At 41.8% G+C, this 26,047-nt stretch overlaps 1 protein-coding gene across 2 annotated transcripts in view; it reads right to left on the bottom strand.

Moving 5' to 3' along the window:
- The window catches only part of LOC126414979 (uncharacterized), a 220,464-nt gene extending 198,574 nt beyond the window's left edge, over positions 1-21,890 (bottom strand). Inside the window, exon 1 of one of the 2 annotated variants that reach the window (XM_050083394.1) lies at positions 21,755-21,890. The gene's annotated coding sequence lies outside the window, so the exon portion shown is untranslated. The remainder of the gene's footprint in view (positions 1-21,754) is intronic. The other variant, XM_050083397.1, reaches the window with a different exon arrangement.
- Between the last annotated feature and the right edge of the window lie 4,157 nt (positions 21,891-26,047).

Below are 26,047 nucleotides of genomic sequence, written 5' to 3'. Positions count from 1 at the left end.
GAGGAAGTAAACACCTGCTGGTGTGATCTTGCTCGTTTGTTGCCCTCTGTAATGTTGTCCGTCAAGGAAGTAATGGTTTTGTTGATGGGTGCCTTAGAAGTTGAGATAGGTAATGATGAAATGTCAGTGGTAACGAAGGTGTTGAAACATTCCTAGTTGGTGTGGGTAGTCCTGACGGTGTGCCCGTGGCCCTGTCGGCGGGCATTGCCTCGCAACGTAAGGAGGACAGAATTGTGATCCGAGTCCAATTCATTAATTACTGACAATTCGTACTGCTATATGATGTCCAGTACATCAGGGCGGAAGAGACGATTGCAACGGAAATGAGTGGACGTGGCCGGAACAGCAACCGTGACATTCCGCGGCGCCTGAAAACAGCTCTAGAGGATCTGTCTATTTCTGTTTTTAGCCTATCAGCGTCAGGAGGCGTGTTTAGAACTTAGGTCTTAGCAGATGAGTATGACGTAAGCAGGGTGGAAGCCACAGCGATCGAATTGCAAATCCAAGCAAATCAATGACACTTACAGATGCCTAAAATCCGCCTGCACATCTGGAGAAGTTCGCCGAATTATTTGCGTACCTTTGAGAGTGGTGGTGTAGCCAGTGCGTCACTGATATGGTCCCTGGAAACATGACGTAATGATGACTTACGTCGACCAATCAAAAGTTGCCAATGGGCTGTAAAAGGCCTTACAACAGCAGCCGCGACAGTCAGTTGTTGCAGACGAATACAATAGAGGTGATCGCCGAAAGAAGTTTTTAGACAGATGTGAAGTGGCAAGAAAACCGAGAATGTTTTAAACATACAATTTCATTGCCATAAACGTTCATCGCACCGCTTTGTCCGCTAAATAGGAGGTAGATGTAATTTCGCATCTGCCTGGAAGCCACATAGCACTAAGCAACCGAGGCTTACTTTGTTCACTTAACGACCTCTGCTTACTGCGGCGGCACAAAGAGACACGTCACCTACAGTGCGTGCGCGGACACAGCAGTTTCCCGGCCTGGCGCTGCCGCGGTATTACGTTACACAGAGTGTATCCGTACTACGAGGCAGTAGCGACTGGACGCTTGAGGTAGCGAGTACCGAGTTCTGCGGAGACACAACAGATAGAACAACGGAAAACAACAGAGACCAAACCGCATTCCATGTGTGCACTAAAAACTAGAACATAAAGCAATCTTCCGGTTATTAGGGCGCTGGTTACACGGTGTGCGGATTATCCTTGCTTACATCGGCGATTTTCGAAAAAAAAGTAAAAATCAAAGCCTGCAGTATTTCGTTATAGCCAGTTTTTTCCCGAGTCTTTAAAGAATCGAACTCCTATGCATAAAATACTTTCAGACGTCTTGAGTACTTCACAAATGAGCTAACGTGTTGAACATTTGTCGTTAAGTATATAATCGAGAAAGTTAATTAGTAAAGGCTTGAAATTATGTTTAAAGTTTGTTGGAAGTCGCTAAGTGCTTTCACACTATGAGTATTGTGGTATCAACGTTCGCTACCACACTTGTTAGGGGTTGCAGTTATCGACCGCGATCCGTATTAATATCGTTGGACCCGCGAGTCTCGACCAGCGCCGCTCCGCGGCTTGTATCAAGTTTCTAACGAGCTCTCGTCCACTCTTGCTCGGGACGTCAAGTTGTAAAGTAGCATAGCCTTCAGCTGACAGGAAGCAACTTCTAACAAGGCGCTTAGTAACGTATGGCCTAAGTGAGGCTCAATAGCTATCTGTTTACAATTATACGTATGCAGCCAAGAAGAATCCTGTACAACCAGATAAATACAATATATATTACTTTTTACCAACGACTTCTAATTATTTTGGTCGTTGCAGATCCAGACCATGCAGCCAGCACCTTCTCGACGTTACTGACAAACCTGCTGTGATTTATATGTTTCTCTTTACCATTGGCCACCAGTCAATATTGGCGACGTCTCGTTCGTCGTCATCATAACAAGTATAGCGTGGGTAATTTGCACTCCATTCTAAGCAAAAGCTAGTTTTTCGCGCATGTCAATGTTTACGACGTCGTGTCGCCTGAACTATGTGGCTAAGAATCATATAATTTAAGTACTGGCAGTGGTATATATGGATAGGGTCTGCAACTGAGTTGCAAATAGAGATAGTAGCAAAGAATTATTAAATTAAAACGTCATTCCTAACGCCGAAGTTTTACTGCTAAGACAGCAAAACGTAGTAAGCGATAAACTTTTTCTCTTTCGTCATTTTTCTGGGAGTATCGACAAGAAAAAGAATCGTAAGGGTTTCAAATTATGTTTAAAGTTCGTTAGAAGTCACTACGTGCTTTCACTCTCAAATATTGTATGAATATACTCGGGCCAATTTGCGCATAGTGAGCTACTTTGCCACAAGACAACTCCACACTTTCTAACTCTAATACTTGTGTTACTATATAAAACATTTAAAATAAGGTTATGCCTCTTAATGAGTAGATTATGAAACGATTTTAAATTAGATTAATAATTATGTGAAATGTTGAATATCAAACTGTTGTTGCTCCTGGAGGCTGTTAGATAGGCAACCTGCAACTGGAACCATGGGGCCATGGACCAGGTTAGTCCGTTAGTAATATAGATTATAACGAAAATTTTCGTTTAGAACACAATGTTACAGATGTGACTCGTGTTTCAGCTCCAGAAGAGGATGCAGGCCCCAATTCCGCAGACGGGCATCCCTGAAATGTTAGGTTAGTGCACAAGTTCGTAGCGTTTTTCCATGCGTTTAAACAGCACAAAAAATACACATAAAAGAGACTTTTAGTCATCAATAATTTATTCTCCTTCACTATTTACAAGTCTGCCAACGACGGTGTACCTTTTCGATTTCGCGACTGCAGAAATCACTTGGATTTGAGGTGAAGAACTCGTGGAGCCATGTTCGGAGCATATTTTCATCCAAAAAGGAAGTTCCTTGGGAGCGAGAAAGGTGAAAATCTGAGGGCGCAAGATCAGGTAAATAAGATGGGTCTGGAATGAATCACCAATCCAACGCCTGTACAGTGTTTTTCTGTCAGTCTAGCAGAATGTGGGCGGACGTTATTGTGAAGCATCATCACTTTACGCAGTCTTCCTGGTCGTTGTTCTTGGTTTGCGTTTGCAAGATGTCCCAGTTGTTGACAATAAATGTCCGCAGTGATGGTTAAACTCGGAGGAGCAATTCATAGTACACCATGCCGTCGTTGTTTCACCTGATGCATAACATTACCTTTTGTGGATGCGCGCAGGTCTTTGTATGGGCTCATTCATTCCTTTCTTTTACTTATGTTAGCATAAAGACAGCATCTCTCGTCGCCAGTAACGATACAGGATTGGATTGACCGGTATTGGCTCAAATGGCTCTGAGCACTATGGGACTCAACTGCTGAGGTCATTAGTCCCCTAGAACTTAGAACTAGTTAAACCTAACTAACCTAAGGACATCACAAACATCCATGCCCGAGGCAGGATTCGAACCTGCGACCGTAGCGGTCTTGCGGTTCCAGACTGCAGCGCCTTTAACCACACGGCCACTTCGGCCGGCATTTGACCGGTATTGTTCACGAGCCAACTAATGACGAACAAGCAGGGTTGCCTGTACGGCCAGCCGCTGATTTTTGTGATTTTAGCTTAGCGCATGCGGTACTCATACACCCGATTGCAAGCAAAAGTCGCATGATGGTCGAATGATACCAGTTCATCATATCTGCCAGTTCTCGACTACAAGGACGTGTATCATTGTGGTTCAAAATGGCTCTGAGCACTATGCGACTTAACTTCTGAGGTCTTCAGTCGCCTATAACTTAGAACTAATTAAACCTAACTAACCTAAGGACATCACACACATCCATGCCCGAGGCAGGATTCGAACCTGCGACCGTAGCGGTCGCTCGGTTCCAGACTGTAGCGCCCAGAACCGCACGGCCACTCCGGCCGGCCTGTATCATTGTGGATTAATGCGTTTAAACGATCTTCCTCAAACCCCGTAGGTCACTAATATCAAAACGATCCTCTTAAAACGAGAAAACCATTTTCTTGTCTTGCTCCGTCCAATGGCATTACCCCCATATACGGACAGAATGTTTCTGGCTGCCTCCGCTGCTATCACCCGACTGTCGGACTCAAACAGAAGAATATGTCAGAAATGTTATAAAAAAATGACAATCGATGAATAAACCCATAGCAACCGGAATACCAACAGAACAAAAACGCTACAAACTTAAGCGCCAACCTTATATTTTTTCGTTGTTTCCCATTTCATTTTGAGGCAGATTCCTCTTGTAGCATATTCGTAGCAGATTACTTGTCTAGTTAGTTTACCCCTTTCCCTAGGAGCTAAAAGCTCTACTCCTTTCCATAGGAGCTAAGAATTAATAATATCCAACTGACTTAAGGCACACAGTAAAAGAAAAGGATTTACGTTTTCTTTCAGGACGGTTCCCTTCAGAATTCGTATTTTATGTTGTTACGAAATGAAAATATACTGTTAAATATAGCCAGGGCGAAACCATTTCCGATCGTTGTTTTCTAGATCCCAAAAATTCCGCACCTTCTAAAATGGGTCATGGAAAATGAGTGTTAGCACTTGCGACATTTCTTGTTGTTGAACTCACGGGCAGTTTCTATGTGCTAAGAAGACCACAGGAGGTAAACGCAAGCGAGTTGTTTTAACGATCAAAATGGGATAAGGAGTTGTAGAAATGTTGTAAAAGGGCGAATCTGCAGAGAAACTTCTTCATAATTGTGGGATATGCACACAAACAGTGAGAGATTTTGTAAGCGTACCGTTGAGTGATGCTTTATTAATCAGAACTTCCGCTCAACGATCTAATGATATACTGTTTTTTGCTGGTAACGTTTAGGAAGCGGGCGATGAAAGGATAACTGATAGTATTACTTAATATTGAAATTATTTCTCACTTCAAAATCAATTTAGCTACTCTTAGTTTTAGCAGCATCCCGTATGCCACAATACGGCGTTAATCACTTCACGCTGAAACCTTAATCCCGTGCGAACGCGGTGGGGGTAATTAGCCCGAACATATTATCGAGTACAGCCCCCCAACAACGACAGACTCCAGTCATATCTGCTACCACAGGACTACGCTAAGCGCGCGCACGAAGCAATAATCATTATGTAAGAAAGCACCGTCAGCGGACAAAGATTACTCTAAAATACTGCCCACGGCTAAATCTGCGGTTCCTGCAGTAATATAACAGTTGCTCTGGACTGATGCTAATCACTAAGTTTTGAAAAAACTGTCACAAACTTGCGACGTTACCTAACGGTTACTGCTTGTGTACTTGTTCTTCCTAATAGCATACAAACGAGCAAACCAGTTGCGTCTTTACTTGCGGTTACTCGTACTTAAGTACTTGGGCTGTGCACGGCGCTGTTTAAAAAGAATGGCTAGACGTAGTCATGAGGTCGATCCGTGCACGTCTACTTTCATGCCCCGCAGCTAAATCGCTGCAAATAATAACCGGTAACTTGTGATCCTGCAGTCAAATAGTCTAAGCATTGGCTAGAATTGGAAGTAATGTATTACCCAGAAATATAAAATAAAAGATAAATGATTAATTTAATACAGGGTGTACACGCGCACAAGAAAAACACGTGCTCGGATTTCTCGGTTAAAAATACGCTTTCTTCTCGATGAAAATGCACTGTTTACTGAGTGAAAATAGACTATACGCTGTGTGAAAGCACTTTTTTCCGTGATAAGTGACAATGACGAAGTTGCAAAACATATCAACCCTTTGAAAGGTAAACGCTTTATATACCGGCGTAGAAACACCAGGCACTCGTAGCAAAAATTAACACATTTTGGAAAGATATTTAATGCGTAGCGACGCCTACACTGCATATTTTCGCATTATAAAAGTAAAAATACGAAATCACCAAATAAAGCACCGTAGTAGCGCTCGGAGAGGCCTGAACTGAACTTCGAATTCGGGAAAATATGGAGCGATAATATGTATTCTTGCTTTGAGAAATACGACTACTAGATGATACAGTATTTTTCATCAAGTAATATTGGTCATAATATTTTATTTTATTTTATTTATTTATTTATTTTTTTTTTTTTTGACAAGCGCGATCGTAAAATTCACATTTGTGGGTCACCTAACTGAATACATGTTCCGTCGAGGACTTTGACTTTTCCACAGAAAAGCCGATTACGTGTGAAATTGCTCAAGAACTCATCCTGCACTTTTTTGGAAGGATAATTACACTTACTGCCATAGTTACTGCAAAATTTGTTATCTGTGCAACAACTACAATAAATATGAAAAACTAACCCTGAAGATTGGCTTTTTGGCATGTGTTACCCTTTACAATATATCTAACACGAAAGTGCTAGCAAAATTTTAAATTATGACATAAATGGCTGGTCCTCTGGGCTTGAATTTTAGTAAGTGCCTTGTACTCAAAGCTTTATGTTCTGAACGAGTGTCAAACGTTGCGTGATTTAATAAATTCATCACATATTCTCACACGTAACATAAATCGCCTTGCGTAAGTGGAAATTCACTTTGAAAGTAATGCTTCTGAACCCACCATTCGCTATATTGCCGCGACCTATTAGAAATGTAAACAGTTGTTACGTCACACTCACCGAAAGCAGTTCGTTGTTACAAAGTATGGCATAGTCTTCGTCCTAAATCCTTTGCCACATTTTGCTATCGGAAGACGCTTGTATGTGCACTGTGCTCCGTTGTTGTAAACAGATAATTTTCTTTGCAACTAACATTTTAATTTGGTGTTATTATCTCTTTTATGTTTTATTGCTGCAGTATTATTCTGCAGTAGCGGGCTAAAGTCGAATTTTTTGTTAGAGTTTCAGTTCTTAACAGTCAAAATTACAGACGTTTAACTGACAACTAAAATAATGAAAAATTCCCTAATTTTTATCCGATTTCCCGCTTGACCCAGGGCGTATACACCATGTTATAAATAACAAGGGTCCTATTCTAACATCTGCAATTGAGGTAGTGCACAGAGAATTATGTTGAATAATATTTATTCCCGAAAATACATCTCAAACTAATGGGAAGTGGTCCTACGACATTCAATTAAAATACAAAGAAAAATATGGTTATCAAATGTAATAAAATTACGTTGAGGGCGTTGTGAGAATGGTAGCAACATCTCCAAACTAAACAGTCATCAGACTCGCGAAAACTATATCCATTTCGTGATCACAATATACCAGAGATTCACCAGCTCAAAATAGTTCAGAGTCCAACATGATGATTCGCAAATTAGTACACATGATACGAAGAACAGTAACTCATACTCTGTCTATCCTCAGTTCCGTAAATCAAGCAGAATAAATTAAGAGTCCTGCATTGTAGAACCTTCAGATCTCTCGAAATATAACGTCCCTAGAGAAATTAAAGTATAGTAGCAGCGATTCACCGCCCAGAATAAAAATACCGAATCACGCATGTTAGTGCAGGCAGGTCTGCCTTCTTCAAGAACTCAACATCAGGTCTCCAGAATCGCTCCCTTGTGCTCTTCACTCGAAAAGTCCCAGTCTCCACCTGATTTGGCAGTGTTCAGCTACTGTCTACTTTTCCATTGACTGAAATCCGCCCCGATAGCTGAGTGGTATCCGGCACGGTAGCTCAGCGTGTTTGGTCAGAGGGTTTAGCTACCCTCTGTAATAAAAAAACTGAGTGAACGGATCAATGAACAACATGAACGAGTGTCATCGGACATCCGCCACGAACAAATTCAACGAACAATATAAACAAAATAAGATCAACGAAAAAAAAAGTGGTCAGCGTGACGGATTGCCGTCCTACGGGCCCGGGTTCGACTTCAGGCTGGGTCTGGGATTTTCTCCGCTCAGGGACTGTGTGTTGTGTTGTCTTCATCATCATTTCATACCCATAGGCGCGCAGGTCGCCCTATGTGGCGTCGAATGTAATAACAGCTGCCCCGTAAGCGGTCTCCCGTCCAATGACGCCAAACGCTCATTTCCATTTTTTTTTTTCATTGACTGAAAGTCATCCCCACTAAAATACATCGTTCTTAAACTCTACAGACATGATTTGATTCAAATAGACCACTTTCCAGACTAAACTAATACATTAAAATAATATTTAAATAAAGAAATGTCGCCGGCCGGTGTGGCCGAGCGGTTCTAGGCGCTTCAGTCTGGAACCACGCGACCGCTACGGTCGCAGGTTCGAATCCTGCCTCGGGCATGGATGTGTGTGATGTCCTTAGGTTAGTTAGGTTTAAGTAGTTCTAAGTTCAAGGGGACTGATGACCTCAGATGTTAAGTCCCATAGCGCTCAGAACCATTTGAAAGAAATGTCATAAACATTCAGTTATACTCACATCATTTACAATGATTATGAATAAAGGTTTGTACATAAATAAGCCAGTATTCTTGTGCAAGTGTACTAACGTTAAATGACAACGAACTGCTGATATTTAAGTAATTATTTACACCTTCTCGAGAGAAGAGTCTTTTGATTCTCTTTTCAACTCTGGTGTCTGCTAACACAAGACACTGACCACTCTTAAATCAGTCAGCTTTTTAATAGCATTTGCAATCACATTTAAATAAAGCTACAAGCAACATATAAACTGTTCATTAAATAACCACGCAAGGATGACGAGGTGAGGTACTGATGCTGTGTTCATTTGCTGTGTAAATGTGGAGAATACAATGTTCTGACAAACCTTTGCAAATTGAAAAAGATATAAAAGACGGCATAAATCAATAAATAAAATAGATACAGCTACATAGCTTTCATGGATGACAGCTGTAGGACAATGCTATCATCTGAGACACTATTTGCTGAAACTGCATGAAGCAAATAAAAGTAGTTGTTCAAAAAGATTTCAGGCTTGCAGCCGGTCGTCGTAAACTTCGTTGCACGATATTTCGGCTGGACAACTGCCAGCCACCTTCAGGTGAGCTGAACAAGGACTAACGAAGACGTTCGCTTCGTCTTATACAGTGCGCGGATGGTACTGTCGCGCATGCGTTGCAGTCGCGGAGACAGAAAGACCGCACCGCCCAGGGACAGCGCCCTCGCTGGTGGACCTGCAAGACTCAGCTACCGTCGGTATTGTCGCTGGTCGCAGCTATCGAAGTCTTCTGGCGTCTTAGACTCGAGCAAATTTCGGAGATGACGGGATTACACGCGTTATTCAATTGGTAACCACTGTCACGGTTCATTAGGTTTCCCACGATGCGTATTTCAACGGATTCTTTGATGGACTCCCAAAAAGTTGTTGCTGTGGCCAAAATCGAAGTTTTGTCGTACTCCATTGAATATCCGTTGGAAATACAATGTTCCGCAACTGCAGACTTAATGGGTTGCAGTAGGCGAGTGCAACGCTGATGTTCCATACAACGCTCTTCCACTGTACGCGTTGTCTGTCCAATATAGGTCATGACACATTGACACAGTATTTTGTAAATCCCCGCCTTCCGCAGTGTTAAATCATCTTTCACCAATCGCAGAAAATCCGAAATCATAGAAGGTGAACGAGAAACCACTTTCACATGTAAATTATTAAGAATCCTCGCTATTTTGAAGGAGATATTTCCAACGAATGGAAGAAAAACAAGGGATCTGGCTGGCGCGTTCTCTTCTTTATCCACTTCCTGGCTCTAGTTAAGAAGGTCCTGTTAATTTGCCGGGTCGAGTATCCATTGATACTTTCATAGTGTGGCTCCACGGAGAAGGTAAGTTACTGGAGTTTTTTCATCATCTTAACTCCATCCTTGAGAATATTCGACTTGCTATGGAGCTAGAGAAAGATGGTTGCGTTCCATTCCTAGATGTTTTGGTTAAACGGAAGAGTGAGTGACTGCTCGATGGGACACTATGTTTATCGTAAGCCCATTGACACTGATTTGTACCTACATTCTCCAAGTTGCCATCACCCATCCCAAACCATGAGTGTACTTAAAACCCTTATGCACAGGGCACATATGGTGTCGGATGCAGAGAATTTGCGTAAGGAACTTGCACATTTAAGGACGGTGTCCGGGAACAATGGATACTGATCATTGGAGTACCGGTGGCGGAGAGCCCACGAAGCCATCCAGCCAAGTTGTCAACAAGGCACTGTAAAAACTGGTCGTGGCGCCACAATGGCGTGGGATGTGTTTACATGGAATGGACTGGGTCCTCTGGTCCAACTGAACCGAAATGGTTATGTTCGGCTTCCTGGAGGCCACTTGCAGCAATTCACGGACTTGCTGTTCCCAAATAACTATATCATGTCATCGGGGTACAATTGTTCGCTATTGGTTTGAAGAACGTAAGCGATAGTTCGAGCGAACGATTCGGCCACCCACACCGTCTGATATGAATCCCACCGAACATTCATGTGACATAAACGAGAGGTCAATTTGTGCACAACATCCTGTACCGCAAACACTTTCGAGATTATGGACGGCTATAGAGGCAGCATGTCTCAATATTTTTGCAAGAGACTTCCAACGACTTATTGAGTACATGCAACTTCGAGGCGGTGCACAATACCTAGCAAAAAGAGGTCTGACACGATATTAGGGGGTATCCTATAAAAGTTATAGGATACCTCCCAATATCGTGTCGGACCTCTTTTTGCCGGGTATTGTGCACCGACTCGACGTGGCAAGGACTCAATAAGTCGTTGGAAGTCCTCTGTCACCTCAGTGTGTACTCCTGTTCAAACCGACGTGAATTCCCGTAGATAAGTTAGCTGTATTGCTTTTTCACTAACCAAGACAGACCACGAAGTCAGATACATTAACCAGTTTTGTCCTGTTACATGAGATGGAGCTATATAAAAACACTGTCGATTAACATATAACGTAGAGGCAGCGCTCATATCTCATTGATCGAAAGCATGACGTTTTATTTGGACGTTCGCGAACTGATATTTTATCCACGCAATAATTTTCCAGATTATGAAGTCAAAGCGTCGTATTTATACTACCTGTCGTTGCGATGCCAACGGTGACCAGTAGTGCGAAAGGCTTTCATTCATCGGTCGATAACAGTTCATTGGACGGTCGCGAAGGAGAGAATTAATTGGCCATAATTCAACTAATTAGCTGCATTCATACTGCTAACCGTTATTATGAGACTGAGGGCGATCCAAGTAACGCAATAGTTACGACACTGGAGTCTTAGTCGAGAGAAGTGGTGCTCAAATCTACGTACAATCGCAAACGTTTAACTTTTCCGAGGGTTTCTGACGAATGCCGGACTGCTTCAGTCAGTATGGACATGGCAGATATCGCCTGGTTCGCTTGCAAAACTGTGCGCTTCGTTTGTAGTGATCTCGGCATCCAGAGCAGACAAAATTTAACCTAATATTCTTAGAACTTGGGTGAGCGATCAGAATAACAAAAGAAAAAAGAAAAGAAAAATAAAAAAATCGAACATACGCTAAGCGAGAGAGTTTCATTTGTAGTAACAGACGCAACATCTACCTATATAAATTAAAATCAGGCATGCATGAAAGATCGTCACTTGAGAAAGGCTCGACCGATTTGGTTCATTTTTTCTGGTTGTGTTCGTAATTGTCAGGACAAGGTTTGTACCAAAGAAAATTTTTAGAAAATCCACTGCAAAAGTCGGAAATCTGGATGGCATTTTTGTATGAAAATCTCGATGAAAGAAATTTGATGGTCGGTTTGATAGTTCTGCTGTCATATGCCTTCATAAAAAAAAAAAAAAAATGACGTTCACTTTGACAGAACTGCTGTTGCATGTTTTCAAAACAAAAACAACAAATTCGCAATGAACTTAATATTTTGCGAAAAAGAATATAACTGAAAGTTATATTTCAGTGTGTTATTAGTCGTGATCGTCCCTTTTGTGTGTTGTGATTACTGAATCGATGTCGGTTGGTGGTAATTTGGTGTGTTGCAAACATTCAATTGATTTCCAGAATGAAATTTTCACTCTGCAGCGGAGTGTGCGCTGATATGAAACTTCCTGGCAGATTAAAACTGTGTGCCAGACCGAGACTCGAACTCGGGACCTTTTCCTTTCGAGGAGAAGGGCTCTACCACCGTTTTTTGATTTTTTTATCTCATTTTGTGCGTTGGTGTTCGTTGTATTTGTTCGTGTCGGACGTTCCATGATTCTTGTTCGAGTTCATCGTTCATCCATGAACTCTAGTTTTTTTTTTTTTTGTTTTTTTGTTATTACAGACAGCCGCTACTCCTCTGACCGAACACGCTGAGCTACCCAAGCACGGCTCACGCCCCGTCCTCACAGCTTACTTCCGCCAGTACCTCGTCTCCTATCTCGCAAACTTCACAGACGCTCTCCTGCGAAACTTGCAGAACTAGCACTCCTGGAAGAAAGGATATTGCGGAGACATGGCATTGCCACAGCCTGGGGGATGTTTCCAGAATGAAATTTTCGCTCTGCAGCGGAGTGTGCGCTGATATTAAACTTCCTGGCAGATTAAAATTGTGAGCCGGACCGAGACAAGTGCTCTACCATCTGAGCTACCCAAGCACGACTCACACCCCCTCCCCACAGCTTTACTTCCGACAGTATCTCGTCTCATATCAGCGCACACTCCGCTGCAGAGTGAAGATTTCAGCCGCGCGGGATAGCCGCGCGGTCTTAGGGCGCCTTGTCACGGTCCGTGCGGCTCCCCCCGTCGGAGGTTCGAGTCCTCCCTCGGGCATGGGTGCGTGTGTTGTCCATAGCGTAAGTTAGTTGAAGTTAAGTAGTGTAGACTTAGGGCACGATGACCTCAGCAGTTTGGTCCCATAAGACCTTAACACAAATTTCCAAAAATTTCATTCTGGAAACATTCTCCAGGATGTTGCAAAGCCATCTCTCCGCAATATCCTTCCTTCCAAGAGTGCTAGCTGCAAGTTTCGCAGACCTTCTGTGAAGTTTAAAAGGTAGGAGACGAGGTACTGGCGGAAGTAAAGCTGTGAGGAGGGGGCGTGAGTCGTGCTTGGATAGCTCAGATGGTGTGTCCCAGATGGAGCAGTGGTTAATGCAACTGTCTGGTAAGTAGGCGATCCCGGGTTCGAATCCAAGTTCACCACACATTTGCCGGCACTGTAGCTCAGCGTGTTTGGCCAGAGGGTAAGCTGCCCTCCGTAATAAAAGAACTGAGTTAATGGATCAACGACGAACTTGAACAAGCGTCATTAGGCGTCCGCCCCGAATAAATACAATGACCAATAATGAACAAAGCGCGATAAAAAAAGAGATGGTAGAGCATTTGCCCGCGAAAGGCAAAGGTTCCGAGTTCGAGTCTCGGTCCGGCGCACAGTTTTTAATCTTCCAGGAGGTCTCATTCAGTTGATTTCATTTCGTGTTTTACTTATTTATTTGGAAAAAAAATGCCACTGGTTAGACGTCGAAATATCGGTCGGGGCATGTGCATCGCAAGCCATCTACATGATGAGACTGACGAAATGCATAGACCGCGTTTGGAACAAGGATTATACAATAAACACTTTCTGTTAAACGGGCAGCGAGAACGAACATGTTTAGCTGTGTTGTGAAAATTTGCGGTGTTGTTCTCCTTTTCGCAGTCATTTTTAACTGAAAACCGAAAATCTGTGTTTATGACTTACTTCATAATTCTGTCTCTTCGTAGATTAAAACCATGCGAAATACTGTCATTAAAGCTACTATCCTCACAGATCCAGCAGCTAGAAAGTTCTGTCTCATACCACGTGTACTAATAATTCCAGTAGATTTACTCACTGATTTCAATTTCTATTCTCAATCAAGGGTCCGTCTGCAATAACAATAAATAAGATCAGAGCGAGGGGGAGGAGCAGATGGACAGTGAAGGGTGGGGAGAGAAGAATAGACAGAGGAAGAGAAGGGAGATTATTAGGGCGTATATCCAATTCTCATACATATTTAACAATTGTGAAGCATTTCCGGGGTCGCTAGTCTTATACAATTAAGAGCCAAAGAAACTGATACACCTGCCTAATATCATGAGGACCCCCGCGAGCACGAAGAAGTGCCGCAACACGACGTGGCATCGACTCTACTAAAGTCTGAAGCAGTGCTGAAAGAAATTGACACCATGAATCCTGCAGGGCTGTCCATAAATCCGTAAGAATACAAGGGGGTGGAGTTATCTCCTCAACAGCATGTTGCAAGGCATCCCAGATATGCTCAATAATGTTCATGTCTGGGGAGTCTGGTGGCCAGCGGAAGTGTTTAAACTCAGAAGAGTGTTCCTGGAGCCACTCTGCAGCAATTTTGGAAGTGTGGGGTGTCGCACTGTCCTGCTGGAACTGTCCAAGTCCGTCGAAATGCACAATGGACATGAATGGATGCAGGTGATCAGACAGGATGCTTACGTACGTGTCACCTGTCAGAGTCATATCTAGACGTATCAGGGGTCGCATAACACCCCAACTGCACACGCCCCACACCATAACAGGGCTTCCACCAGCTTGAACAGTCCCCTGCTGACATGCAGGGTCCATGGATTCACGAGGTTGTCTCCATACCCGTACACGTCCATCCGCTCGATACAATTTGAAACGAGACTCGTCCGACCAGGGACAATGTTTCCAATCATCAACAGTCCAATGTCGGTGTTGACGGGCCGAGGCGAGGCGTAAAGCTTTGTGTCGGGCAGTCATGAAGGATACACGAATGGGCCTTCGGCTCAGAAAGCCCACATCGATGATGTTCCGTTGAATGGTTCGCACACTGACACTTGTTGATGGCCCTGCATTAAAATCTGCAGCAATTTGCGGAAGGGTTGCACTTCTGTCACGCTGAACGATTCTCTTCAGTCGTCGTTGGTTCCGTTTTGCATGATCTTTTTCCGGCCGCAGCGATGTCAGAGATCTGATGTTTAACCGGATTTCTGATGTTCACGGTACACTCGTGAAATGATCGTACGGGAAAATCCCCACTTCATCGCTACCTCGGAGATGCTGCGTCCATCGCCCGTGCGCCGACTGTAACATCACGTTCAAACTCACTTAAATCTTGATAACCTGCCATAGTAGCAGCAGTAACCGATCTGACAACTGCGCCAGACACTTGTCTTATTATATAGGCGTTTCCGACCGCAGCGCCGTATTTTGCCTGTTTACATACCTCTCTATTTGAACATGCATGCGCTTCAGTGTGTAATCATTAGTAAAATGCTATCCCGGAACTCGGTACCAGTTACAGCGTAGGGGCAACAAAAATTCGATTTTCAATATTTCGCGTAATTATTGACCGAATATAAAAGTTTAAAATGCTGTCATAATCTACTCATTAAGAGGTATAATCTCATGTTAAAAGTGTAACACAATAAAACAAGTTACACAGTCAGAAACTGTGTTTGTCTTGCGGCAGCATAACTGGCAGCGAGCAAATACACGGACTTCATTCGTCCAATATTTGAGAAAGAGAACACTTAAATACTTCCAGCAAAGTTTACACATAATTTCAAACCTTCGTGTAACTTCTTCTCGCTGGCACCCCCACAAAACAACGAAAGAAAAAAATTATCGCTTAGTCATTTTCGCTTCTCGTGTAGTCAAACTTCAGAATTAGGCACGGCGTTTTAATTTATCACTTCTTGACTACTTCTACTCACAGCACAGTTTGCAGACAGTATCCTTATACACCACTGAAAGTACCCGCAAAATTATATCACTGTACGACACGTAGTTCAGTGATATGACATCGGCAACACTGAGCTGCCTAGAAGAATTTTGCTTAAAATGGAGAGCAAATTATCCTGCTTTTCATAATGAGAGCACTTTAAACATAGTTTCAAACATTTCCTAAACTTTTTCTCGCTTATATGCTTAAATGTAAATATTTAATACAGTAACTCATTTGTAATCAGACGTTTGAAGTTGTTTTATACGTGGCATTTCGACTCTTTAAAGAATCGGGGTTTACTGGTTAGAATCCTATTTGTAGTGAGTGTTCCTCCAAGTTGTATTTTATGTTGTGTAAAAGGTTGCTACAAGGACTTTATAAATTAGTCTGAAACAATGTGAAATGCTAATAAATATCATAAATTAATTATCTATGGTAACTCTTAACTAGTTCAGTATGAGACGAGTAAACGACGCTTGTAGCAGCATCAGTGAAGTCCCGTTGGGTCTTAGTAACTTTCGTTTACTTCGGAACAATATCGTTACTATGAACTTCAACTTTTGACCTCAGTTCAGCAAATGAATTTTCGCTTAAATCATTGTCGTTAGAAGCAGAGCCCTAGTTGTTCAAATGGCTCTGAGCACTATGGGAATCAACTGCTGAGGTCATTAGTCCCCTAGAACTTAGAACTAGTTAAACCTAACTAACCTAAGGACATCACAAACATCCATGCCCGAGGCAGGATTCGAACCCGCGACCGTAGCGGTCCTGCGGTTCCAGACTGCAGCGCCTTTAACCGCACGGCCACTTCGGCCGGCTCCCTAGTTGTTACGTTATGAGAATGAGAAGCATACATTTACATCCTCTAGCGTCTAAAACAAGCTCAGGATGGATCTATCCCCACACTGTCAGCCTGCCTTCCTCCATTCTTTTGACTGACGCCTATTAGATAACAAGACAAGTTTTAACTTTTAAGATGTCCATTGCGACAAAGGCAAGAGTTGAATGATATGACAGAAAACGCCACCCTTTTCTTATTAAGATATTATTCCCAGACAGATCGTCCAACGATAGAGAGACTAATAACCAAACAGCTAACTGCCTTTAAAATCATAATCTGATCGATCGTGAATTTCATCCTAGCAGTTATTTGAACTGAAAAAAAAAAAAAGATATTTTCCATTTTGAAAAATTTACGGAGCAGTCATATTTTGATAGCAGCATACATAATACATCAATACTTTAATTTTGTACCAGTCCCGTCAAATATAGAAAAACAATACTGTCCTTGTATTGGTGATGGACGTGAATCGCAGAATTTCATGCAGAAGATCTGAAATCGGTGCTACAGTGACAGCAGCAAGTGAAATAATCCTGATACTGACTTCACGTGGTTTGAGGTAAATGCTCGGGTGGTTCCGTCAGCAAAGTCACAGACGCTTTCCTTCCCCGCCCTTTTTTAAATGCCCTTGTACTGTGTCCCTATTGCAACAGATTGACGGGAGGTATTGCTGAATATTGATGTAGAACTGACACAGAGATACTGAAGTGCAGAATTAACAATATAAATGAACATGTCAAATGCAACCCATTATCTCGTTTATCAGAAAACTGACACTCCTCTTCCCCTGTAATCTTCAAAATCCCTACATGAGGGATGTCCAATATGCTGGCCGATTCCGTTTATGTTGAATAAAGTTAAATATTTTCGGTCTGAAACCCCCGCCCCATGATGTTATTCTCTCGTTGGTCCATCCTGTTTTGTTTCTTCTTTCCTCTGGCAGTTATTTTTAGTGTTAAGTATATCATGAGACGTCCAAAAATCCTCGTCTTTTTCCAATGTGGGCCAAGTAAACTAAAAGTTTGGGCACCCCTGCTCTACATACAGGACAACGGCAGATACTCCGTTCCGTCAATATGCCCTTTTCAGATCTGACACCCACTTGTTCGTCGTGAACTTACCTTAACATAATTTATTTACGCCTGTTTTTGCTACTCTTATTAAGCTTTTGGACAAAATACAGTTGAAGAACGCCATACGTATTTCTTTTAAAAAATCAGTTTCTCTCTTGCTACACAGGTTAAAAAATGGATAGTAATTCCTAATGTTCTTATTTTTATTAAAATATTTCACAGTCCAGGTACGTGAAATGTGAAGTTTGTTCTATTAATTTTTCACTGATGATGGTATTATTCCTAGGTGGGTCGATCTCTTTGCAAGTTGTTTTTCTCTCTAATGTGGAAAAACTCCAGCGTGACATAGTTCATTCGATGATTAATTCATAAGGTACATTTTCGTTTTATAAATAGCAATCTCATCAGCAACGAATAAGATTTTGCCTAAAAGTATGTTCAGTCAAGATTCAAACAACCACACCTAGAAAGGAGGGTAAAAGTAACATCTCGTGAAAGGAGGGTAAAAGTAACATCTCGTATAAAAATGGAGGGTATTACTAGTGGAGCACTATCCTAACTGGAGAAGAACGGGAGGCGAACTCCCCATGGTTTTTCTAAAGGGACCATCCCAGTACCTGCCTGAAAGGTTTGAGAGAAAAAACAGAAAAAATAACTTCGAATGCAAGAGCGGAGATTCAGATTCTTGTCGTCCTGAACAGCAGTCAACACCCTATTCAGAATGTACCTACTACCTCAGTTCACAGCCGCAAATGCCCTTATCTGCAGTGGGAGTTCGAACCCCAATATATATAGCAATGTTTACCTCCAACCTCGGTAACAGACTCGTAGGAACAGCGACGCACCTACCACGCAAGGTCCCCGAGAACCCGTGTTCAGCTGATATGTGAGAATACTATAACTTTTCTTCTTTTTTGTTCTTTCTTTTGCTTGTACCGTTTTCCCCGCGGATACGCAGGGTCGGCATGGTTAATCGGATGTGGCAATATTAGTTGAAGGGGTGGCCGAATGTCCTTCCTACCGCCACCCCGTACCCCCTGTGTAGGAATTAGTGTACCCCCAACTGTCTGCGACTAGTGTAATCCATGGAATAGTGCGAAAGTGTTCAGATGTCTGCGAGCCGTGTAACTGAGGCGGGACGTGGGGACAAGCCCTACAACTTGGGCTGAGTTTAGAAACAAGCCTACTTACTCTTTCTGGGATCAATAGGCCCTTAAAAGAATATACAGTCAGAACATGGAGACGAAGCATTACTTCAGTATACCTTCAGACTCTTATTAAGATGGTAGAAGTCAGTAGCATGACTATAGACGAATGCTGGAGTACTTTCTTTAACAAAGCACAGAGCGAGATAAAGACTGAAGTTCTTGCCCGGTCACCGTAATTTAGGTTTTCCAAGATTCTCTAAATAACTTAACGCAAATGCCGAAATGATTCATTAAACAGGGCACAGCAGCTTCTTTCTCCTTATCCTTGCTCACTTTAGCTAGCGCTACGTCTCTAGTGATCGCGACGAGATTTTGAGCTCTTAACTTTCAATCTTTTAATGAAGCAGCAGCCACATCCAAAGCTTGGGCTCATCTGAGTGTTGCGCTTCTACTGAAGAGTCATAAAACACGAAAAAAAGTACCCAAAGGAAATAAATGAATATGTTTTTATACAATATTTGGTGCCCGCTCCCATCTTACTTCGGTCAAAATCTAAATTGCTGCATTGTGTACGAGGTTGCTTTACGTCTTCGTTTGCCGTATACCGCAACTGCACGTTTATGTTGCGTAGCGACGACTTCACATTTTCTCAGAGTTATTATAACTGCCTCACATAACACGTTGCCCTGATGCGCCGTAACTTTACAACTTCCGAAAAGAGAATGAACCGATGAAATGAATAAAAGAGATATCACTAAATTTTCTTTGTAGCTGTCGACCTTTTCGGCTGTTACGTGATTTACTGTTTGGCAATACAGAAGCAAGTCTTGAAACGATATGCGCGATTGGGAACGCTTTAATCACCTGCACGTTACACCCGTGTGACGAAACCTCTCGGATAGCCGGAGTAGCATGGGGCAACACGGCAGACGAACAAGCAATGGCTACTGGTTTCTTGAGAAAAGATCATCCTTAACAATACTTTCACATCTTTGCTTCTTTAGAAAATCATCGCGCGTGCCAAATATTATGGATTTGTGTGTCTAGTAACAGTTTACTCCTTATTTCTGTTGAAACCTGACGCGATAATTATCCACCCAGCTTCCCCCCAATGCTGTTTCCAGCAGCCACTAAAAAACCTGCAAAACTGCGTCTTCGCTTCCCCAATCTTGTGCTTTACTTTTTAAATTTCTCGGTCTGGAAACACTGCAGCAATCAGCCATAATTACATCCCATGCACGATAAATAAAGCGTGTTTGACTATAACCAGTGAACCATAGGTGTTAATTTCTAAGTGTCTCTAGAAATATCGTGTGGGCAAATCTGTCTCCTCCGCAGCAACACAATATAACGTAATTAGGAATACCAAAACTAACACATTCTGTTTTCGTCAGTGTAATCATCCTCGTTACTACCAGCTATTTTTTGCCTATAGAAACCAAGTGAGAAAAAATGAAACAGTTAACGCTAAATAACGTATAACCGCTGAAGATGTCTCATTTTTTTCAGTGGCGTTACAAGTCATTTGCCGCGTTCGTATTCTGTTTATAGCATCGGTTCACGCGGGAGGCATTAATTGTTCGTTCAACTCGTGCTAACTAGCGAGAGACAACACAATGAACGGATGCTTCCGTACTCGTCAATGACAAAGTATACATCGATGAAAAAGGCACAAGGGATTGCACCGTAACTATACGCAGTAACTTCATACAAAACAAATTTCTATCAGAAACAATGTAAGCGGCCTCTGAATATCGACAAACGTCCCTCTCGTGCCAGAGGAACCAAACAAATAATTCTAACAGTCAAGGGTATTTGATTTCGACGTAATATAAGAGGACATAATGTGCGGTTTCTTATCTCAAAAACTCAAGCACCTACATTGTAGAGCCGCGCGGGATTAGCCGAGCGGTCTCAGGCGTGGCAGTCATGGACTGTGCGGCTGGTCCCGGCGGAGGTTCGAGTCCTCCCTCGGTCATGGGTGTGTGTGTTTGTCCTTAGGATAACCTAGGTTAAGTAGTTTGTAAGCTTAGGGACTGATGACCGTAGCAGTTAAGTCCCACAAGATTTCACACTCATTTGAACATGTTTTACATTGTAGACGTTAACTACATATTTAAATATAGCAAGCTCTAAACATTTATATTTGGGCAGTTGCACAAAATTACATTTTTATTTACTGTTACTAGTCAGAAGCCAGTCTACAATAACGCAACATTGGTAATTTCATAAAAGAACAATTAATTGTAATTAAGCCAGTCCTTCTCACTGTAACATTTGAACTACTGTTGTTTCCTTCTTGTTAAAACATGGAACTTCGTAATAGTCGTTTAACATAAATTTCACCCCGCCTCTGCAAAATACATGGAGTGACAGGGTACGAAAGACAATGAGATATCCGTCTTAAAGAACCTTCGCTTTATATATCGACTGTTTTTCACACATTTATATTTGTGGTATATAAATTTTGAATAAGTCGAAAGTTGATCCTTTCACATAAGTCAACAATTTCTTTTTTGCTTATCACCACACTACACAGATAAATTTTATTTAATTTAACTACACAGATAAATTTTATTTAATTTATGACGAGAAATGTGCTTTTACCTCTAGATCCGATAGTACGCTCAGTGTGAACTGTATTTTAGGCTTCACTGTCATGATTTTCAAAAGGCAGCGCAACAATGCAGCTCTTACAATCATCTGTTGTCATATACCAAGTCTGGCGTCGTTTTTCTGGCCAGTTGAGTTTACCTTTATACGAGTGGAGCTATAATATAAAATATATTGCCACATAATAATATAAAGTTTTGCCCATCCCATGGCTGGTGGAACCGATGACAAGTGCGCAAATGTGAATTACTTACTATTTACTAGAAATTCAAATGTCTTCCGTGAAATCTAACAAAATTTCAGCAAACAGTATCTCAACACCAAGTACGTCACTGCTGTTTAAAGAGACAAATTGTTACTCGCAGTCGTATATCAAAAACACGCCAAAAAACCGCTCATGGAAACAGCGACGAAAAAGCAATCGGGCCGGCATTTTTTTTTCGCCAATGCGCTATTCATAAAGAAACGCAACAGGCAACATTTCATAACTTACCGATTCTACAGTGATTCTGCAACGCATCTAAGTTATGCTCTCACACAGAGGACGCACATCTCTTCGAGCGCTGTTCGCCAATGCGCGAATAGTTCGTAAGGTGCACTGCCATTGATGTTCTCAAACACGGTTTAGGTAACTGTGGTCAGATGGCTCTGTCAACCCGCTTGCCGTGCCTTTTGCCTACCCTTCCTCGCAGAGCAGCTGCTCTCTGGCGGTCCGCCGCAAAACTAAACAAAAATCAATCTCCGTCGTAAGCAGGGTGCGATGGCATTTTCGCCACTACCAAGAAAAAGTTCTTGTAATGGGTCTCAAATCTTGCACCGGTGGTAGAACCTAAAATAAGCTGACAACTAAGTAATGGCAACAGTTTCAGTACAGGTGTGCGAACAGAAGCAACTGAAAATCGCGTCCGAATATACTTTCGAGGAAACAACAATGAAAATTTAATTACAGTTGTTCCTTGATAGGTAGATGATGTAAACCTGATACGATAAAATTAGTTATATTCCTGGATTTTTTATATAAAGTTTGCAAGACTACACGAAATGGTGAATGTGAGTTGCAATCACCTGAACTTGTTTGCTAGTATTAAAACCAACCAACAGTACAGTAATTTTGGCTTCTGTGTGCATTAAAAGTAACAAAATATAAGTGCACAACGTAAAACTGTCAAAGCCTAATTTCGGTGTGTTAGTTCACGGGTAGCTAACTTAAATGATGCTCTTGCACACGTTCACTCTCTTGGATTAGGAACCAAAATATAAAATCGCTTTGATTAGCATATAGTTCCTTAACCCTCTAACCGGAACATCTTTTACTCGGCGGTAAGATGGAACATCGGTCTGCTAGACCGCTAGGACATTTAAAGTGTATTTTTCTCTATTTTTATGACTTTTCCGCACTTCTACGTTGCTTCTCTCTCTCTTTAAGGTGTAATTAAACATAATAATAGGTTTTTGAACCATAATATTTGTTAAAATACCAGTAAATTCAAGTTTATTACTAGGAAAAACTTTAATTTGCAGTGTTTTGTTGTTTACACATTACTCCTTTAGAAATACTTTTTTTTTACATTATTATAGTTACAACACAAAGAAAATGAATACTAAAATGTAATGCAAAGAAAAAATTTAACTTTTATTTTTAATTGCACAAGTCTTGCACACTTTTCGTGAACACTCCAAGCACGTTGGTTCTTCGCAAGAAATACACTTGTAGGCAGTTTTCCTCTTTTTTTGATATGGACAAAATCGACAGGTTTTTCTTTTACCAAGTGTGTCCGTCGGACACTCATCAACTCGAACAACAAATTTATTCCGTTGGCTAACGATTTGCTTTTCTTTTGCTGCCTCTTCTTCTAAAGATGAAATAATACTTTGTAGCTCTTGAGGCAGATTGGAGATTGCCAGTCGGGATTTTACGAAATCGTAGACCAAATATAGAGAAACTCTTTTCAGGAAATCAAAACGTGATACGGTTTTCTTCTCTCCAAAAAGTCCATAAAGTATACTTGCGTTTGATCCAGCCATGGCCACCATGTGGTAAAAAATAGCCAACGGCCACCTTCTTGTTTTGCGATTAGTAGAATAAACACTGCACTTCATATCTAGCGTGTCTATTCCACTTTTTGTGGCGTTATAAAAAGATATGATTTCAGGTTTATCATTTGAAACGTCAGTGTAATTGGAATGATGCATTGACGAAAGAAGTAGGACTGCCTTATTCCTTTTTGGGACATAAGAAAGCAGAGTCATTTCTTTCGTAAAGCCATAAAGGCTGGACCCAATTTCACGATCGCTTCTTGCTTGAAATTCTGCTGGTATCTGGGGTCTGTTTCTTTTTAGTGTCCCAACTAATGTCAAATTGTGAGCTAGTAGCTCCTGGGCAAGTTCCACAGAACAAAACCAATTGTCGCAACTAATATTTCTGTTTGTGCCATACAGCCCTTTAGATAGGCGGATTACAGACTGCGTGGGAATGCTCTTTTTCTTTTCTGCTGTAGAAAGTGTGGCTCCATCACAGCCTTTGCCGGAGTAGATGTAGGCATTGTAAATATATGCATTGTGTGCATCTGCCAGACCCATGACCTTAATGCCATATTTAGCCGGTTTATTCGGCATATATATACGAAATTTAACCCTCCCTCTGAAAGGCACCAAAGTTTCATCAACTGTCAAATGCGCTCCAGGGCTATAAATTTGTTGGCAGTTCCAAATAAACTTATTAAATATGTCTGTAATGGCAGCAGCTGGGTCATATTTTTCCCTCTGTTCCCTCGTGCTCGAGTCATCGAATCTAAATGCCCTAAGCAATATTCCTAATCGCTTTTCTGTTATTATTGATCGAAAAATTGGCCTCCCCAAGACCGAAGTGGAAAACAGCGAGGTCATAGGCTCCCTCGCAGATTTGAATATGCTGCAAAGAACTGTGACTCCAATCACAGCGTTCACTTCCTGCACAGTAGTGTCTCTGTAAGCTACACTTTCTTTTAGTTCAATAACAGAACGAATTTTGGCCAACTTTTCATTAGTATGCTTTACAATCGTCTCAATCATGTCGTCAGTAAACAAAAGGCGCCACACTTCACCTGGGAGTGGGTTTTTCCCCACGGTAAGAGCAGGCCCTTGTATCTTTGATAGCCGTACCTTTATTATATTGGATGCTGCTGTTCGCGTCTTAGAGCGAACAGGAGTTGATGACCATGTGAAACACTTGTTTCTTCCGTAGTAAGAAACTGGAAGACGACTCTCATCTAGAGTGTCATCAGAACGCGTAGATGAGCTAGCAACATCAGCAGGCTTCTGTGGAGTGATTAGTCTGCTTCCACCAGAAGTTATGTCAGACTGTGGTTGCTCTCCAGTTTCTTCGCGAACTGCGGTATTTTCGACTTCAAATATTTCTCGAATAGTTTCATCATCGCGATCATCATCATTGGGAGAGTCATCGTCATTATCTGTTTCATTGCGAGGATCTTGGATAGTAAGGTCCTCATCTGGAATGCATGATTCATCTGAATCCACTTCCGAGTCTGATTCTTCAAGGTAATTTTGAGAGCGTGCAAGGGCTACAATTCTTTTCGACCGATTTGAAACATATTTCGGACCTTCCATTGTAAACCTGCAAGGAAAAAGGGAAAAATGAGTTTTAACGAAATTTAATGGGGATAATTCTATCGCTGTAATAAGTTTGCGCGGTAAATTGGAGAATGTGTGTGAAAAACGGAAAGAGGAAAAATTAAAACGTTAAATACGAGTTGTTACACTTTTTTCTCGTTCTTCTATGAACACAAAAGTATTAAGCATCGTGTGGTGGCAAAAATTTCAATCAAATAGATGAAATGTTGCTACACAGAAAACAGAAGAGTTCAAAGAGTGGAACATCGGTCATACAGACCGACAAATGCGTGATACTTTTAGGAACACCGGTCTGGGAGACCGGCAAAAATTTGACACTTTTAGGAACACCCGGTCTGTCAGACCGGGAGGGGAATGCATTTTTTCGGAACACGGTCTCACAGACCGACAATACGTAACAAAAATTCTACTTACTTGAAAACAATGCATGCGCCGACAATACGTTGTTGGCCAGCTGCGGTTCGGGACCCGACTGAAGATTACTGGGCTTCTCCCCACCCTCACGAACAATGCAGCGCCGTTAGCATTGTTAATGTCAACTATGGCGGTATCTCAGACCGATGTTCCGTTCAAAGGGTTAAGGTCACCAGTTCCTTCCAAGGACTCAGTCTCCGAGATGTAGGAAAGTCGGCCTGTTATTCCTCCTGTAAGCTTTTCTTGACAAAAGGCCTATGATGATCGACACCAAACATTTTCCTTTTCTTCGTGGAATCCTCGTCATTGTTTGGTCCGTTTCACTGTTTTCTTTCATCGCATTGCACCCGTATTACGCGTTGCAATAATAATAATTCCATGCGATGAAAAATCATGATTATGACCATGAATATTCTCTTACGATAAAATGGATTTTCAGTATCAAAGAGTGCTATGAGATGAGAAATTTTGATCTAAACGGGTACGCCATTAGTCAACTGTAGTTAAAATCAGACTACAGCAACCTTGTTCTTGTTACAGTACTGATTAACAGTTTAATTGCCCCTTTCACGGTGAATTAATATCAGCGTTACCGATATCGACACTGGAAGTATCATCCACGGGACTGTGACCCCATTTATGAGACAAAAAAGAAGATATTACGCTTTGTTTTGAATAGAAGCCTACACATAGGCGATCTGTATATAAGAAGTGTATTGTTATTTCTGGATGGTAAAAACAG

The sequence above is a fragment of the Schistocerca serialis genome, chromosome 1 (assembly GCF_023864345.2).
Source record: "Schistocerca serialis cubense isolate TAMUIC-IGC-003099 chromosome 1, iqSchSeri2.2, whole genome shotgun sequence".
NCBI classification, from domain to species: Eukaryota; Metazoa; Arthropoda; class Insecta; order Orthoptera; family Acrididae; genus Schistocerca; species Schistocerca serialis.
Note: the sequence above shows the minus strand (reverse complement) of the source record. Positions and strands in the feature narration are given on the sequence as shown.